General features: G+C 37.6%; 1 protein-coding gene across 1 annotated transcript in view; it reads right to left on the minus strand.

Annotated features, from left to right (window-relative positions):
- The window catches only part of LOC136863989 (LITAF domain-containing protein), a 150,114-nt gene that overhangs the window by 41,907 nt on the left and 88,636 nt on the right, over positions 1 to 19,571 (minus strand). The window lies entirely within an intron of this gene.

Consider the following 19,571-nt stretch of genomic DNA (forward strand, 5'->3'; position numbering starts at 1 on the left):
TTTACAGAAAAACCGGAATGCATGGCAGGTATGAGAATGTATCGGGATTCACCAGACTGTGCAATGCTCTGCCACTGCACCAACGTCCAATGACGATGGTCATGTGCCCATTTCAGTTGTAGTTGCTGATGTTGTGATGTAAACATTGGCACATACATAGGTCATCGGCTGCAAAGGTTCATCCTTAGGACTGTTCGGTACACTGTGTGTCCAGACACACTTGTACTCTGTCCAGCATTAAAGTCTGATGTTAGTTCCACCACAGTTCGCCACCTATCCTGTTTTACCAGTTTGCCCAGCCTACGAAGTCCAACATCTATAATGAGGAGCGGCCACCCAACCCCTCGACTTTTGGACGAGGTTTCACCTTGGTTTCGCCACTTGTTGAAGACACTCGCCACAGCACTCCTCGAACACTGAACAAGTCGTGCAGTTTTCGAAATGCTCGTGCCAAGCCTTTGGGCCATTACAATCTGCCCTCGGTTAAACTCAGATAAAGCACGCACGCCTTCCCCATTCTACACACGGACAGCATGCTCACCGATACTACAAGCACCGCGCATCTAGCAGTCCTTCCTCGTCTGGTGACGCTGCTATCGCCTGGATGGTTTTATATCGATAGTAGGTAGGTGGTTATAATTTTCTGGCTGATCAGTGTACCTATCAGTATATTTCACAGTGTGTTCCTCATAGTTACTAATTAGCATTTACAAAACTACATCTTCACTGGAAGGAAGCAAGGAAGGAAGGAAGGAAGGAAGGAAGGAAGGAAGGAAGGAAGGAAGGAAGGAATTTTGCATCAGTAAATAATAAAAATGAGTGAATTAAATTTACTCTTTCACTGCTGGATTACAAGTTAATGTCATGTGCAAACTACAGTCAAACAGACACAGGAAAATTCAGTTTATAAAAGGTTTGAACACCTAGGATACTTAATCATGATATGCTACATTTCCATTATGTCACAATTAACAGGCACAAAAACCATCCACATTATTTACATACTTCATCATGTATTGTCATATTCAAAATATCTAATTCCAAATCTGGAGTCAGCAAGCAAAAAGGTATATATTAATTTCAAATGTGGTATACTCTCTTATCACATTTCTAAGGCGCTCATTTGAAATCGCACTTAAGTGACCCTGATAATATCAACAGATGAAAACACTAAGCAGAACTACATCAAGAGTACCTGTACCTCAATATTTCCAAGAATAATAAAAATATATATTCAAAACGTTCATTTTTCTAGGTTTTAAGAATTCATATTGGACAAATTCACCTGATAGTGGAATTAAATGAAGAATGCAGGAAATGAACATATGATAGTATATCAATAACAAAACAAAGAAAACTTCTAATGAAGAATATTCAATTACACTGCCTGAAAAAAAAAAAACCAAACTGAAGCACCCAGAAATAATGGTTGGAAGTCAATGTAACCTCATACACGTACACACTATTAGCAAGTATGTAAATGACAGACTTGCAATTCTGTGTGAACGGGTAGAATGCATTAGTGTTGGCAGTGTTTAGTAATGTTACCAGGCCTGGTAATGTATATAAGGGGCACAAACAGAGTCAGATGTTGAGTAATCACTGAAGGACATAGAAATGCTGCATACTCATGGGAGAAAGTGTTATCAGCACCTGACAGAGTTTGAACAGAGCCTCACTGTGGGTCTCCATTTGGCCAGCTGGTCGAATGGTGCAATATCTAGATTTCTGGGGTATTCAGATGTGACTGGCCCGATGTTGGACTGCATGGGAACTCGAGAGCAGGCATACTCGACGTCAAAATTCCAGTCAACCCCATCTGACCACCACACGAGAGGATCGATGTATTGTGCATCAAGTGCATCTTAATCCCTTTGCATCTGCGCGCGCCATCTGAGAACAAGTAATGTACTCCCTGCAACATGCTGTGTCATCCACCACCATTGGTCTGAGGCTAGCAGCAGCCGCACAAGGGAATTACCGTCCCATGCTAGGCTGCCGTGACTGAAAAGCGTGGACTGCAGATGAACGGAGCCACATTGTGATCAGCAATGAATTACAGTTCTGCACTATCCCGGATGACTCATCTGACAGTATGGCGGTGACCTGGATAGAGGTCCCATCCTTCCAATGTTTTGGAGAGGCACAGCAGTGTCACTCCTGGCATGACGGTGTGGGGAGCCATCGGGCATGACTTCAGGGCATGGCCGGCAGTGATTGACGGAACTCCGATGGCACAACGGTACGTCACGGATACCCTGCGTCCTCGAGTTACCTCACATGACAGTATCATGGTGCCATTTTGCAACAGGACAATGCTCCTCCACACACGACACGTGTGTCTATGAACTGTCTGCATGATGTTGAGGTACTCCTGTGGCCAGCAAGATCCCTAGATCTATCCCCGATAGAACGTGTGCGACCAGCTTGGATGTCAACTACGTCCCAGTGACAGTATCCAGGATATCAAGGACCAGTTACAACAGCTGTGGGCCAGCTTGCTTCAGGAGACGATACAAGGGCTTTATGACACCCTTCCCAGCCAAATCAGTGCATACATCCAGGCTAGAGGGTGTGCAACGTCATACTGATAAGTGGGGTCATACGGCCAAGTTCTTTGTAAATGTGACTCAATTTTGTTATCACTGAAATAACATCACAAACCCTCTCAACGTGTGAAGATTCATTTAGTTTTCTCCTCCTCTTCTGGGTGCTTCAATTCTTTTGTCAGGCAATGTATGTTAAGAAAGTAAGCATGAGAATAATGATGTTACAAAGACATCATTAAATCATGTTACATCTAACCTGTTAAAATATTGCACCAAAAAGACTGGCAGGAATTTCCTGTCAAGCAATAGCATTTTGAGACTACTGTTGGACTCAAAGTTCAGAACATAAGAGTTTCAATTTTTATACACAAAATGGGTGCACCAGTCTCCAACCTAATTCTAATCGCACCAAATTAAGGCTCCATTCTTTCTGCATTTAACAGTAGTATAGAACTCTTTTTGCCACGTTCGTTTCTGTAGCTGTAGTAATCAGAAAAACAACAACAACAAAAAAACAATTTTTTTTTTTTTTTACATTCTACAGACAAACCTGAAATTTAAAGCTTTGCAACATCAAAATGAGTCATCCAAACATGATTAAATTTTAATGTTTCTTAGCCTTACATGTCCCCAACAAAATTTCAAACTTACAAGAGTTAAGCAGTACAGATTCAAATGTTATCAATTTGATTTGTAGTGGGTTTCTCCAGTTCAGTGAAGTTGGACAAAGCTGGAAGTATGCAAAACATGGGCATTCTCAGTGATATTTGTTGTTCCCATTCAATGTCAAAATGCTTTTGGAGCCTCGGTTTTCAGGAGAGATTGCATGTTAATCTTCACAAGTGCTGCAGTTACTGTTTTCCTGTCAATATTTATAGAAAACCTACACGAAGCCATAGATTTTATACAGATTATAATTTGAACAGGCACCAACAGCGCTGTGTTGAGAGTTCAGTGTTGCCACATTGAGTTTGTTTTCACCTGGTATTCCCGCTCAGGCCTGAATCATCTGGAATTCATTGGAAGTATGCAAAACATGGGCATTCTCAGTGATATTTGTTGTTCCCATTCAATGTCAAAATGATTTTGGAGCCTCGGTTTTCAGGAGAGATTGCATGATTGTAAGGTGATTTGCAATGATTTTTTACCTGGTGCTGAGCTATGTTTTGTTGGTAATAAAGGAGTGATTGCTATAATGAAATGAACACTACCCATTTTGAGGAGCAGTTCATGCAAATTTGATGCTTTTGGCCAGTTAAATCAGCCATTGTTATTGACCAGGCACCTTATCACACAATGATAGATCCATCTATAAGGAATCCCAGTGTGTCGTGGAGGAAAACAGAGATTGTGTTTTGCCTTTTAGAGAGAAATATTTCATTACCTCTCGATGTTGAAAGGTACGACCAGCTTACGAAATCGGTTATAATAACTAACCATGTTAGGACGCAGTTTTTGACACCTTGAAGGAAGCTTGGCATACTAACGAAACAACTCTATTCTGATGTGGAGTTATTCTGGCTGCCCGCTGCTCACTGCAACCAAGTAAATTTGGGCTTTTGTTAAGGGGTAATTGGTTAATGTTGCCAATGTCACCGAGAGGGAGAAGAATGGAAAAAATTTAAGATCTACACCTGAACTCTGAAAAAAATACATTTATCATGCCCAGAAAATTCAGTACCATTAGACCCCATCAAGATAACGAATTTCCTAACAATATCCCTCCAATGTCATTCATTATAATTAACATGGATTCGAGCTCTGACTCAGCAGGAACAGACATCTTTGATGAGGAAATTTTGTAACTGAGAATAGCTTGCTTTTTTGTACATATATAAATACAAATGGTAATGATTAAATCTGATGGATATATATTATGTACATAACAAAGGCAATGACAATGCTTTTAAGCAATAAGCAGCTCACTACTTTAGCTTGCCGTTGATGGTCCAAAGCTCTCGTGCCAAAAGGTGATGGGAAATGGCCTATGTTTAATTTAAAAAATATATTATTTCTGTTTTGAAGGGAGTTTGTAAGTATTTACTTAATAATGCATGGCAACACAGTGCTCTTGTAGTGTAGTTGTATTTCCCACTTGGTACTTATGGCGACGATGGGACAGGGAAGGCTTAGGAGTGGGAAGGAAGCAGCCGTGGCCTTAATTAAGGTACAGCCCCAGCATTTGCCTGGCGTGAAAATGGGAAACCACGGAAAACCATTTTCAGTGCTGCTGACAGTGGGGTTCGAACCTACTATCTCCCGAATACTGGATACTGACCGCACTTAAGCGACTGCAGCTATCGAGCTCGGTGATAAACTCTTGTAAGTTTGAAATCTTATTTGGGACATTTAAGCCTAAGACATCTTAACATTTTACCACATTGAAAAGAAGCATTTTCTTAGTTTTGAAGTCTAGGTTTGAGATCGGTACAGCCATTCAATCTTTATAAAGTTTAAACTTGAGTATCTGAACTTTCGAATCAGACAGACTGTCATGTTAATGTGAATTATTACATGTCAAAAATAAAAATAAAAATGCTCCCCACGGGACATGACCTAGACACGTATGTATTATGGAGGAGACGAACCAGTAAAAACTGTTTAGAATAGAATATATATTCAAGCGTGTACACTTATGAGAAGGTTTCAAAGGCCATAGAAGTTGGTAAAACTTTCCTTTTCAAGAAATCATGAAATTCCATTTGAGGTATAGTTTTCTGTTTCTCACTCTGGTGTAAAATGCTAGTAGCTACATAGGCACTTCTTACTGAATTTTGTAATTTTTGTCAAAACCCTAGTCAACTAGCACTGAGGAGAGTCACCTTTAATCCTGCAAGATATTTATGTTTAGAGAACACATTTTAAGTTCTTTACAAATTACTGATAATATTTTGTTCACAAAGGTACTCTAGCTAATAAGAAATAAAAATAAAAAAATTAGGAGAGTGATACAAATTTACATAACATTACTGGTTTCTTCAAAAAAGAAAAATTGTAATATACACTTCAAGATGAAACTCTTACATCTACCTCTGGTTACCTGACCAAGAGCTTATGTTATTACCAAATGTAAGAAATTAGGCACATGTTCACCAGTCTTGCTGATTAGGCTTCAATGTATTCGCTGTTAACTATTTTACAGCTGTCCTATATAAGGTAACAAATTCATTTATTGCATTACTCATTAACAATGTTTCACAACTTTATGGAAAAGTAGACAATTCAATGAAATCCTGAACATTATGATACATGCAATGAACTAATGTGATCAAAAGCAGAAATATTCTACAGTTTAAGCTGATACACAATTTTCCAATAAATCCTTTATCAGAATGGAAAATTCAAAAGGAAGGCACATATTTAAAGCTGTATATTTGATGGCATAACCCATTACTAAGAACATACAAGATGTTCCTGAAGCATTAAAAGACATTTTATGATAAGCCACACAGTGAAAGGACATACATACACAACACATTCCTAAATTACATTAAGGTAATGTAAAAATAGACAAATACAAAGAAATAATAAATTTTACTGTTACAGGTTATTCAATAAATAAACAGAGATTGAGTACATTAATCAGGTTTCAATTTCCTCAAAACAACAAAAATGTGTAAACACACACAAATGCCTTTCTATACAAAGAAGTTTATCGAATACAGATATAGACATAGCTGCCAGAATGTGAAAACTAAACTCTAAACAATACCAGCAAAACAAATAATCCATCAATTATTATTTTGCAAGCTTCAATGTTGATGCACAACAGCTACCTTCATTTCTACGTGGACTATTTTTGGTGTTGCACACCTCAGTTTAAATGAATATTTTTTTCGAAGTAGTTAACATTTAAACCTTTTGGTAATTTCATTTATATGAATGATCTGAGAAAGAATAACAAGAAAGTCTCCATTCGCATATATACAAACCCATGCATAGCTTTAAAAAAAATACAAAGGTATTATTCAACTGAGAATGTAAAAATACAGCCTTAAAAGATTATGCTGCCCCGTGGTGTAGGGGTAGCCTGCCTGCCTCTTACCCAGAGGCCCCGGGTTCGATTCCTGGCCAGGTCAGGGATTTTTACCTGGACCTGAGGGCTGGTTTGAGGTCCACTCAGCCTACATGATTACAATTGAGGAGCTATCTGACTGAGATAGCGGCCCCGGTCTAGAAAGCCAAGAATAACGGCCGAGAGGATTAGTTGTGTTGACCACAAGACACCTTGTAATCTGCAGGCCTTTGGGCTGAGCAGCGGTTGCTTGGGAGGCAAGGCCCTACAGGGGCTGTAGTGCCATGGGGATAAAGGTTCAAAAATTATGCCATTCACAATCCATAATAATGTTTGAAGTACAGGCTACTAAAAGTTACCAATGACGACCACCTTATTGTTAGGAGGAATAACTATAATGCTTTCTTCTTTAAAAATGATTATAACATAAGTCAAATACCAACTGCTATTTAATAATGAATAATTCCTTTTACCTATGTACTACTTGCATAGACTATGTAACATAATCACTTACTGGGTCCTCATACTGTATATAAAAATGTTTGGACTGCCACGTCCCATTAATAAGGTAGGAAGTATGAAATAGTCATGTCTGCACTGATTCCTGAAAGTTTCTAAAATCAGAAAATTTAAATATTTACCTCAGAGTTTCTAGGTATGGGCAAACTGATGAGTGGAAATATATCATGTACTATCAATACTTCAGCTATGAACTGCGTATAGTGACTATGTTTTGAACCAACAGAAATTATTTATGCGCAGCACATAAAAGTTATTCAATTGATAAGTTTGTGCAATGTAGGTAATACTGTACATATATGCCCATGATTAGAAGTGATTTAACAGAATCTGTCGATGTTCTTGTAGAAAGAAACATGCTATTGATTGTAAGAAACATGCTACTGATTGTTTAATAATGGTTTATTTTCACAGGTATGTTGTTCTAAGTGTTTCAAGAGACTGAAAAACCAAGTTATACTGACCTGAAATTCAGCACCACTTTGGCGATACAAGGATGGGAAAGGGCTTAATTAAGTAACAGCCTGTTGTGAAAATGGGAAACTACGGAAAACCACCTTCAGGGCTGCCGGCAGTGGGATTCTAACCCACCATCTCCTGAATTCAAACTCACGGCTACATGACCCTAACAGCACAGCCACTGTCATATTTAAATGAGTTTAGTACTATTTCACAATCCACCAAACTGAACACTCGTGTGACATTAAACAAGCAGCTTATATTCACTATCATATATTGCATTTAGCAAAACCTCTGTGGTGGTCTAGAGAGCAGTCTCACTGAACAAGACTCCTATAAAGCCAGAATGAAACTCAAAACGTTCATATTTAGAGTTCAGATATGCTACTAATCTCCCAGTTTCATGAACTGTCTATAAATTAGAAGTACATGAAGGGGAAGTGCCCTACTTACCAGCAAATAGTTCTTTTTGGAAATGGTCAGAGGAATGAATTATTAATAATAGTAATTTTAAAAAAATACTTTCGTAAGGGCTCCATAAACCTACACTATTGACAGGTGGACTGCCAAATTTTAGAACGGCTGATTTGGGTCATTTGGATAAAGGCTGTAGAGAAGAGTACTCTTAGTGTGAGGTTCAGGGGTTTTAAACAAGGGACCAAAGTTTCTGCAATAATATGGAATAAAATCCCCAGAGCAACTTAGTAGTTTGGCTATGGTCAAATAATAAGGTGCAGTTCAGCAAGCAAAGTTCCCTCCTTCCTTTCACCACAGCCAATTCAGGTTAGAGCACTACATTTCTTGATTATTTAAAATAGCAAATTACAAACTTCACTTTTACACAAAAATCAACAATTTTCACAAATAAATTTCAAGAAGTGCCTAGTATTAAATTAAAGGTACAATAAAATTGTTTATAAATATTCACATTACAATTAAATATTAACAGTTATTTGTAAAGTGACTGCCAGGTGGCGATGATCATCAAGGTATCAAGTCTATATAAGGTGCGGAAAAACTTTGTTTTGTAAATTAAAGGAGTATTAGAGGGTACAAATACAAGTATTATGAATATACAAACCATAGGTCTCTGGCAATTCGATTTGGTGCTACACGCACCTGAAGATTTAAGATCAGCTGCTAACCTCCCAGACCTTCGAGCATAAATGTGCCACGCTGTTTGCTTCTTGTTTACATTTTGCTGCAGACAGTGAAAACAGACAAATATACAGTACCTCTGAGCAAATGTTCAAAATGTCTAGGATGAAATTCTAAAAGAATTTAATTATAATTAAATTCTTTTAGAATTTCATCATGGATATTTGAAGTCAATACGGAACCAGAATGCTATCTGCTTTACGTCGCACTGACACTGATATGTCTTATGGCGACCATGGGATAGGAAAGGCCTAGGAATGGGAAGGAATCGGCCGTGGCCTTAATTAAGGTACAGCCCCAGCATTTGCCTGGTGTGAAAATGAGAAACCACAGAAAACCATCTTCAGGGCTGCCGACAGTGGGGTTCGAACCCACTATCTCCCAATTACTGGATACTGGCCGCACTTAAGCGACTGCAGCTATCGAGCTTGGTAAGGAACCAGAATGAAGTTTATTACTTGTAATTCAAAATGTCTCCCTACAATTTGGTTGCACAACTCACATCAACACAACACTGATTTTTGTGTTCTTTGGAAAATTCTCAGCGTTTCTCAGACACAATGTTCAGCCTCAATGGTCCAGACAGACGGAAGGACACAAGGAAGGTTGTGAGAACAGTGCCTCAGCAAAAACAGTGTAGCTTGTCGACACCAACGTCTGGGAGGTAGGCTGCTGAAACTAATCACCGCAGACCTATGGTTTCTATGTACACAATACATGTATTTGTACCCTGTAACACTCCTTTAATTTATGAAACAAAGCTTTTCTGCACCCTGTATGGTTTTCCACTGTGATTAGCTGGTTCGAGTCCCGGTAGTCATAAAAGGTTCAAAATCAGAATGTTGGCTGGCAGAGTAGGGGAGGTGGTGATATAACATTTCTAATCATTAGACTGCAAACTAAAAGCCTGGATTTAATTCCAAACCTTTCCACAGCATTTATATGGAGTGAGGGTACATGACACTGCTGATGGTGATTTGTCTGTCAGATGGATGTAAAACCTTGAGCAGACTATGTGCCAACAATGGGTTTCCCCCTCTCCCTCCCTACTATCTCATGTCATTAATTTCATCTCATCAACTCCTCTGATGAGGATGACTTCAGAAAGGGCATTCAGCCATAAAAACTTGGTATGAAGATTCATCTCTCTTCACACTGACCCTGTGGAGAAGTGTGAGAAGGGTTGGAGACAGACAGACAGTTATTTGCAAAGGAAATAAAAAAGTCATGATCTGGGTGCAAACTCATGACATCTAGGCACCTTGTCCATTGGGACATGCCCAGTTATGCAGATGAATCCACAAAGTATCTAATATATATATATATGTTACACCGTGAATTTTACTCCCAGTTGTCTGAACAACAAAGGCCCATCAGAAAAAATCCTTTCTACTTCACTCTATGGGATCCATATAGTTGATTCACAAGTTCAGTGATGCCAAATAAATCAAATTTTATAGAAGTCAATTTAATTTGCAGTGTTGACAAAACAAAAATAGATGCATTATATTCTAACAATGTGCCAAAAATGGCAAAAAAAAGTAAGAATAATTCAAAATTAGAAATTAAATTAAATTTTGAACGTATCTAGTAATCAGCAAGGTCTGTGAATCTAATAAAATTCATAATGTGATCGACCCCATTCAATCAATTCTCCAAACCATACAAATATATATACCGTATATACAAAAAGCATATTTATTTTCAAAACTTGGTTGGGATGCAGGAACTATTTGCATTAAAGTTGGTACAGTGCTCCTTACATACAGAAATCTTTAAGTTGCTATTTTTCCATCCACTCGGCTGGCAACATTATTCCTACCACAAGCAAGAAGCGCACTCCTTACATGTGTGTCATCTGCATGGCGTCAGTTTTAGTAGCAGCATGTGCTCAAGATGGCTGGTGTGAGTTCCTATTGCAAGTCATTCATAACTAAAGAAAAGTTCCAAATTAGTGAAGAGGTAGAGCAAATTGGTTATTAGGCTTCAGGAAGAAAGTGCAATGTGGACAAAAATTGATTGGAGGAAGAAAAAAAGCTTGACTTGAGCATAAAAATGGTAATAGCTGGGAATGTCATCGATAAAAAATCAATGATTCCAGAAATCAAAAGCAGGATTTGCCAATAAGTGACTGAAATGAGGCAGTTTGAATGTGCAGTCACAAATGGAATGTGTCCGCTGAAAGTAACAGCAGGAGAGTTAAAAATTACAGGTTTTAAGGCTAGTCATAGACAGCTCACTGGTTTCAGTTTTTGTAGGAAAATTAGCATTACGCAACGTCTCCCAACTAATTATGAAAAAAGATAGAGAATTTCCACAGATTTCCTATCAGCACCAGAGAAATTTATATTTACTATCATGAACTGGTATTGCAGACCAGACATCTGTACATTTTGAAAATTACGATGTGACAAGTTTTTCATAATTTTATAATTTACTGTACAGCAGTATTTACAGTTTTCAATATAAATATTTAACAAAGCTACACAAATCAAAAACTTGGTTCAAAATTTCCCTTCCTAAAATTAAGGTATAGTTTTTTTTGTTTTGTTTTTTTGCTAGTTGCTTTACGTCGCACCGACACAGATAGGTCTTATGGTGACGATAGGTATAGTTTGTGGTGTGGGTTACTGTAGTCGTGTCCTAGTTTGTGAACCATGAGCAATGGCTGAGTGGCCTGGTAAGTGGTCCAGTGAGTAAGGATACCAGTTACTATGGTATAGGAGTGGGCATCTCAGACATATTCTGTGTCACAGCTCTCTCTGTGCTCAGGAGGCTAGGGCTATACAATCCACAGGTGGTCCCCAACATGATAGAAAAGAGATTCTCACTGGGACTATGTGTAGGTATGGTAGCATCTTGCTTCACAAAATTTACACAGCTCAGAACATTTTAAGCAAGCCTCGGACATATGGGAATAATGACATCCCACTCCCATTTGACAGCCAAAGGACTCCTTGGAAACAACTTGGCGTACGAAATGGAATTCGATGGGGAGCTATCAGTATTAATAGAGCCCATGGAAGAAAGAAAGAAAGAAAGAAAGAAAAGACTGAGTCAGTAAAGAGGATGCATCTGGATGTGTTAGGATTTAATATCTGGGTCAGGGGAAAGAAGAAGGAAGTGATAAAAGATTATAAATTGTTCTTAACACATGTTAAAGAGTGTGGGGTACGACTGTTCATCAGGAATATTATTCCATGCAACATAGTTTCTATGTTGCACATAAATAAGCGAATGACGCAAGTAGATTTAGCAGTTGGAGGAATTAGGACAGGAACTGTCTCTGTCTATTCATCATATGAGTGTGCAGATAAGGATAAGGTTGAGCAGTTTTATGAAGCATTGAATGCAATCGTAGTAAGGGTCAACAGCAATGACAGGTTAATGCTAATGGGTGATTTTCAATGCAACAGTTGGAAATAAAACTGAAGGATATGAGGTTATGGGTAAATATGGGGATGATATGGAAGCTAATAGGAATTGGAAGCATTTACTGGACTTCTGAGCTAGTATGGGATTACCAGTGATGAATACACTTTTGAAGCATAAGGCTATACATAGGAGTGAAGGGGCATCAGATCCACAATAGACTACATAATAACAGACTTCGAATTCAGGAGATCTATTAGGAATGTACAGATATTATGGGAATTTCTGGATGATACAGATCACTATGTGATCTGTAATGAACCAAGTATCTCTAGGCCTAGGATAGACAAAGTGAAATCTGTCTGCAGATAAGTAAAGGCAGAGAATCTCCAGGATGAGGAAATTAGAAGCACAGTATCTTGACATGATTAGAGAAAAGTTCCAAACAATACCAGTATGCATTAAGCAGTTTCAGGATACTGAAAAGAGAATGGGTGTCATAGTAGAAACAGCAAGGGAATGCCTAGGAACAACCATTAGGGGGAAAAAAGTATCTTGGTGGAATGATGACTTTTTATTTTGCTTTACGTCACACCGACACAGATAGGTCTTACGGCGACGAAGATGAACTTTCAAAGCATGTGAATGTAAAAAGAAGGCATATTAGAAATGGCTCCAAACAAGGAACGATGCAGATGAAAGAATTGGAGTGAAAAATATAATTGTTGAATCCAAGAAGTAGTCACGGTAAAATTTCAGTAATAACCTGGAAAAGCTGGGTCATGCGCCAGGGAAAACTTTCTGGACAGTAATAAAGACTCTTAGAGAGGGAGTGAAAAAAGGAATCGAATAGTGTTTCGCATACATCAAGTGAACTCATAGCAGATCCCACAGAATCACTGAACAGGTAAAGGAACATTTTGAAAATTTTTGTTAGTGAAATTACACTCAAGTGAATGGAAGGGGTGATAAACTCCACTGTCAAAAAACAGCAGGAATAGATGAAATTAGATTTGAAATGATGAAATATAATGGTAAGGCATGGATGAAATGGCTTCACTGAGTAATAAGATTAGCATGGAATGTTAGGTAACTTCTGATAGATGGAAGCAGGAAATGTACCTATCAGTTAGCAAGGGAACAAACAGGATTGCAACAACTATCAAGCTATTTCGTTGATCAAGTCATATACAGACACGAGGAACAAGAAAAGGAACACAAAATACTACAAAAATAAAGGCAGGCCAGTGTATAAAGGAGCAACAGAAAGAGGAGATGAGACAAACATAAAAACAAAGGAGGAAGACAAGGACAATGTCCGTAACATCATATGCTGCCATCTACAAACAGATGGGCGCTCACCTCATCAATCCCAGTTTTTCTACATCCATTTTGCATTTGGGAGATAATGGGTTTGAACCCCACTCTCAGTAGATTCAGTGGTTTCCGATTTTCACCCCAGGCAAATCTTAAGCAAGGCCATGGTCGCTTCCTTCCCTCCCCTAGCCTTTTCCCTATCTGTGCCAGTGCAACATAAAGCAAATTGTTAAAAAAACATCCATCCCTTCTCTGCCCCCCTGACAAGCTCACTGACCTGCCTTCATGTTCATTCTATTTTGTGGTCCTTCCTTTGTTAGCCTTTTCTTCTTTTGTGTTTGTCCCATGTTCCTAACTCTTTACCACCTGTACTTATCTGGCTTACTTCTTATCCTAAAATTCCCACATCAAGATTGAAGGTCAGTGAATGTTGATGCCCACCCTCCTGATGTAGCTGGGAAGCAGAACGAGCTCGTCAGGGATCAAGAAGAGATTGTCCATGTCCTTTTTTTTTTTTCATGTTTGTCCTCGTCACATCTTTCTGTTGCTCCCTCTTTATACACTGATCTGTTTTATTTTTGTTCTATTGTGTGCTACTTTTCTTGTTCTTCCTATTTATCTATATATATATAAAATACTTGTCCTAACTGACAGACAGACAGACAGACAGACAGACAGACAGACTGATTCATCATCGCTGAGCCAAACCTACTGGACATAAAGAAATTAATAAATAATATTAATTAATAAATTAATAATTAATAAAAAATAATGAATTCTTTCCCTGGAGAAAACTCATATCTCAAAACTGAACGTTACAGACATGGAAATTGGTATTTGGAATCTCCTTTAAAAATAAAGAAACATGCAATTTTTTGTGTGGGGGAAACCAACATAACGGGCGGGGGTGGAGTGAAAAAGGAGTTTATCTCTTTTCATGAGGATACTTATATCTCAAAAACTGAAGATGTTGCATACATACACACATACATACATACATACATACATACATTCATTATCATTATAGACTGTTATGCCTTTCAGCGTTCAGTCTGCAAGCCTCTGTGAATTTACTAAACGTCGCCACAATACTCTATTTGCAACTAGTGTTGTGGCCTCATTTGGTTCTATACCTCTTATCTTTAAATCGTTAGAAACTGAGTCTAACCATCATCGTCTTGGTCTCCCTCTACTTCTCTTACCCTCCATAGCTGAGTCCATTATTTTCCTAGGTAACCTATCCTCCTCCATTCGCCTCACATGACCCCACCACCGAAGCCGGTTTATGCGTACAGCTTCATCCATGTTACAGACATGAAAATTTGTATTTGGAATTTTATTTCAAAAAGGAAACACGTAATCTTTTGTCTTTGGAAAATCCACTTAAGGAGGGATGAATGAATTGGAAACTTAGCTGAATACTTTGTGTGAGGATACCTATATCTCAAAAACTAAAGATGATACAGACGTGACAATTAGTATTTGGAATCTCCTTTAAAAATAACGAGACATGCACTTTTTGGGGGGGGAATAAACTTGGGGTGGGGGCGATAAAAAAGGAGTTTAATTCCTTTTTATGAGGATACATACATATCAAAACTGAAGATGTTACAGTCATGATAAATGGCATTTGGAAGGTCCTCTATAAATAAAGAAACAAGTATTTTTGGTTTTCGGAAAATTCACTTAAGGGGGGAGGGTGAAAGGAAGTGAAAAAAATTGTCTTTTTATGCAGAAACTTGTATCTAAAAAACTTGACGTTACACACGTGAAAATTGGTATTATGAATTTCCTTTAAAAATAAAGAAACACATTTGTTTTTTTTTCAGAAATTTGACGTAAGGGGTGTGCGGTTGAAAATAAGTAAATAAGGAGATGAAATATGTTTATGAGGATACTTTATCTTAAAAACTGAAGCTGTTACAGACATGAAAGTTGGCATTTTAAATTTCCTTTCAAAATAAAGAAACGCGTAATTTTTTTGTTTTTGGAAAGTCCACTTAAGGAGAGAGAGGGGTGGAAAGATGTGAAGAAGAAGTTGAATTATTCTTATGAGTATCCATTTATCTCAAAAACTGAAGGTGTTACAGACATGAAAACTGGTTTTTGGAATCTCCATTAAAAATAATGAAACAAGTATTTTTTTGTTTTTGGAAAATCCAGTTAAAGGGCAGAAAAGAATTGGAAAAGCAGGTGAATTTTTGAAATAAGTACCGATATATCTACGTTATATGTCAAAACATAACATGATAGAGACAAGAAACTCTGTATTTGGACAGTCCTTTAAAAATATAGGATCATGCACCTTTCTGTTTTCGGGGAAGGCAGTTAACAGGGGGGGGGGGGGGGGAAGAAGTGTAAAATAGTTGAATTATTTCTTATGAGGATACTTATATCTTAAAAACTGAAGATGTTACAGACGTGAAAACTGGTATTTGTAATCCCTTTAAAATAAAAGAAACCTGTATTTTTGTTTTTGGAACATACACTTAGATGGGGATACTTATGTATATCTCAAAAAAACTGGAGATGTTACAGATGCGGGAATAGGTATTTGGAATCTCCTTTAATTTTTTTTTTTTTTTTTTGCAAGTTGCTTTACAATAACTAAGTTTTATTATGATCCACCTGTTCAATATATTATAATGTTGTCACATTTAAAATATCTTCATTAGTTAAAAAGTTATATGTGGGACATGTTTCGCTCCCTTTACAGAGCGAATCTCGAAGAATGGTTATGTTCGTAAATAATGACTTAAGGACTATTAGGCCATTTTTCACAAACTTAAACTTACTCTATTAGAATATCATAAAATACAGAATCTTTGAATACATGCCTTAATTACATGTGCTTAATAGGAAAGATACATTAAAATTGTGGAAGAATGAGTTCTAAAATATTTAAATCAAGTAGCATGTCTAAAATCTTAGAGACACGTGAAAATCAATCTTAAGAGCTAAATTTGAAGATTTTCTTGGCAATGAGATCTGGTAAAAAAGTTATTTGTCCCTTGTGGATAAGAGTCTATAAAGATTCAAATATCTCGTCAATTTGATTATTGAATTTGTGACAGGATGAATGTTGGTCTTCAAGAAATTTAAATGCTTGTTGTCATTTGACCTCGGCGAATGCTGTTGAGTAAATACGCTCTTGTTGACGTCGGTGACCGTAAGTTGAAATATTGGATTTAATAATGCATGATTGAAAGGGACATAAATCGACGATCGTATTTAAAAGTTGTTGCTTAGTTTATCTTGTATATCTGTAACAAGAAAAGGAATCTTGTAGGTAATCAGAAGTTGTGTTGCTAGTTAAGAGTGTGCTTCAAGAAACTTCACTTACCCCTCCGATTGCGGTTTGTCAGTTTGGTGATATCCGAGGTTGTGTGATGACTGCCTGTTGTTCCGTGTCTACTCCTTGTGGATTAAGAGTGACGTGGTGGGAGTTGATGGGAGGGAGTAGGGGTAGGAGGAGAAATGTTTGTGGGTGTGGTTTTGGAAGGGGAATGTCTAGTAGGGGCACAGGTAGGGGTTGTGTTCTTTAATGTTCCAAGATTATTAGTTGTTTTGGGAATGAAAACTTTGGCAAAGCTACTTTTTTCTAGATTAAGCATTTTTAATAGTTCAGGTAATTGTTCATGTAACGGATTTCTTATTTCAATTAAACTATTAGAACTATTAAACTATTAAAAATGCTTAATTCAGAAAAAAGTAGCAACTATTAGAACTATGTGACAACATTATAATGTATTGAACAGGTGGATCATAATAAAACTTTGTCATTGTAAATTAACAGATTTCAATACAAATTAAAACATGAGATTAGTCACTTGCAAGGTTACTTTACGTCGCACCGACTCAGATAGGTCTTACGGCGATGATGGACAGGAAAGGGCTAGGAGTGGGAAGGAAGCGACCATGGCCTTAATTAAGGTACAGCCCCAGCATTTGCCTGGTGTGAAAATGGGAAACCATGGAAAACCATCTTCAGGGCTGCCGACACTGGGGTCCTTTAAAATTAAAGAAACATGTATTTATTTGTTCGACTTGAGAGAAGACCATTTCTCACATGAATAGTTCTATGTCACATGGTCGTCTTAGCCCCAAAAGGTAATACCACACACATGGTTTACAAATAATTTCTGGGGTAAATGAAACTCAATTTTTGGGTGAGTTTTTGTACTTTAGGATTTTTCAGATAATGTTCGAAGAATGATTACTTTGATCAAATTACAAAATCCACGCAAGCAAAGCCGCGGGTAATTGCTAGTCTGTATATATAACTTGAGTGGAGTCTTCTTGTTCCTTTCCTGTAACTGTATTTCATCGATTGGTATAGCAGGCAAGGTGTCTGCTGGCATTTTTAGATTTTTACTATGCATCAAGTAACTGAAAAAAAGTTATGAAAGGAATAGACAGTTTATATTTCATAGAACAGATTAAGATGGTTTGGACATGTCAAATGGATAGAAGAAGAACAACTACCAAGAAAAGCACTGGAAAGACAGATGTCAGGGAAGAGAAAATGACAAAGGCCAAGATTACGATGGAATACACTGTGAAGAAGAGCATAGGACAACAGAACCTGGACTGGAACAGCGTTGGATGCAGAATTGTGGAGAGACAGGACGAAGTGGAGAGGAACCATATTTGCCCCTACATGGTGTCAGCTGGAAAAACGAGAAATGATGATATCTAGGGAAAATATGTTAGTTGTACCGTGAGATTAGGGTTTTAAGGGTAGATTAACACATTCACTGCCAAGCATTCTGAGGCAATTTAAATGTCGGCTCCTGGATGAAGCTATCTTTTCACTGGTCTGACAACAAACCGACTTTGCTGTATGAGAGTACAAGCTGGTGGACTCAGGATATCCTATTTGTAAGTTACAACTAACTGACAAGAAAGTAACAAGAATAATTGCTAGTACAAACAGGTGGGAACAATGGCAGGAGGGTGCTTGGAATTAGGAGATAAAGGCTAAGTTAGGATGAACGCTATGGATGAAGCAGTACGCATAAACTGGCTTCAGTGGTGGGATCATGTGAACCAAATGGAGGAGGATAGGTCACTGAGGAGAAAAACAGACTCTGTCATGGGCGGTAACAGAAGTAGAGGGAGACAAAGATGACAATGGTTAGACTCAGTTTCCAATAATTTGACGATAAGAGGTATGGAACTGAAAGAAGCCACAAAACTAGTTACAAATAGATGATTGTGAAGGCATTTAGTAAATTCACAGAGGCTTGCAGACTGAATGCTGAAAGGCATCGCAGCCTATAATAAATATATGTATGTAAAATTACGGTGCAGGGATTATTTGCATATATACAGAATGTTTTAAAGTGTGATTACATATTCATCCACTGAAGCCTACAAGTGATGTATTACATAATGTGCAAGCAGTGTGTTTTATTACAATGTGATATCCGCTATACACCAATTACAGATACTTTAAATCAAAAATATTCACAGTAACATAAAATTTAAAAAAAAATTGTAATAAGGATGCCACCTGCACACTTCTATATATGCAATGTATGTTGCCATTCAAGTATAGCTGAAAAATAACTTAATTCACAAAACATACTAAGATCCAAAACTGTCTTAATAACACTCGTACCTACAATATTTGTGGTCGTAATAGTACATACGTTAATAAATACCCCCATATGACTTACAGCAGCGTATGTTGTGGCAGTGCATTAGAATGCTATTCTGTTCAACTTCAAAGTAGTAGTTTATGTTTGTAAGTGTATAGTGTGATCTGTATTAGTGTATTCTTGAGACTATGCATTCGCGTTTATATCTTACACAATGAGAACTGATGCAAATAAGGTGTAGAAGTTTAACACCAGATTAAATTACAGTCTTCCTCATATGAAGTACATGAGGAGGAAAGAGGAACTGCAATCAGTATTTTCAGTTTGATCAAGAAACACGAAAGGGCCACTATCACTGAAATCCTGGAGAATGAAGAACTGATTCAAATAACTTCCAAAGAAACTACTGAAGTTAAGCTTGTTTTTGAGCCTTTGAATGATGATGAACCTTGTTTTAGCTAAAAAAACAAAGGATGGTTATTGAAAACAATCGTGGATTACTTCAGGAGAGTCAAGGGCAGCAGCTATATATCTCATTATTGGAAATAATATGAACAAGGAACAAAACTTGAGAAACTC

Source organism: Anabrus simplex, chromosome 2, assembly GCF_040414725.1.
Source record: "Anabrus simplex isolate iqAnaSimp1 chromosome 2, ASM4041472v1, whole genome shotgun sequence".
NCBI lineage: Eukaryota > Metazoa > Arthropoda > Insecta > Orthoptera > Tettigoniidae > Anabrus > Anabrus simplex.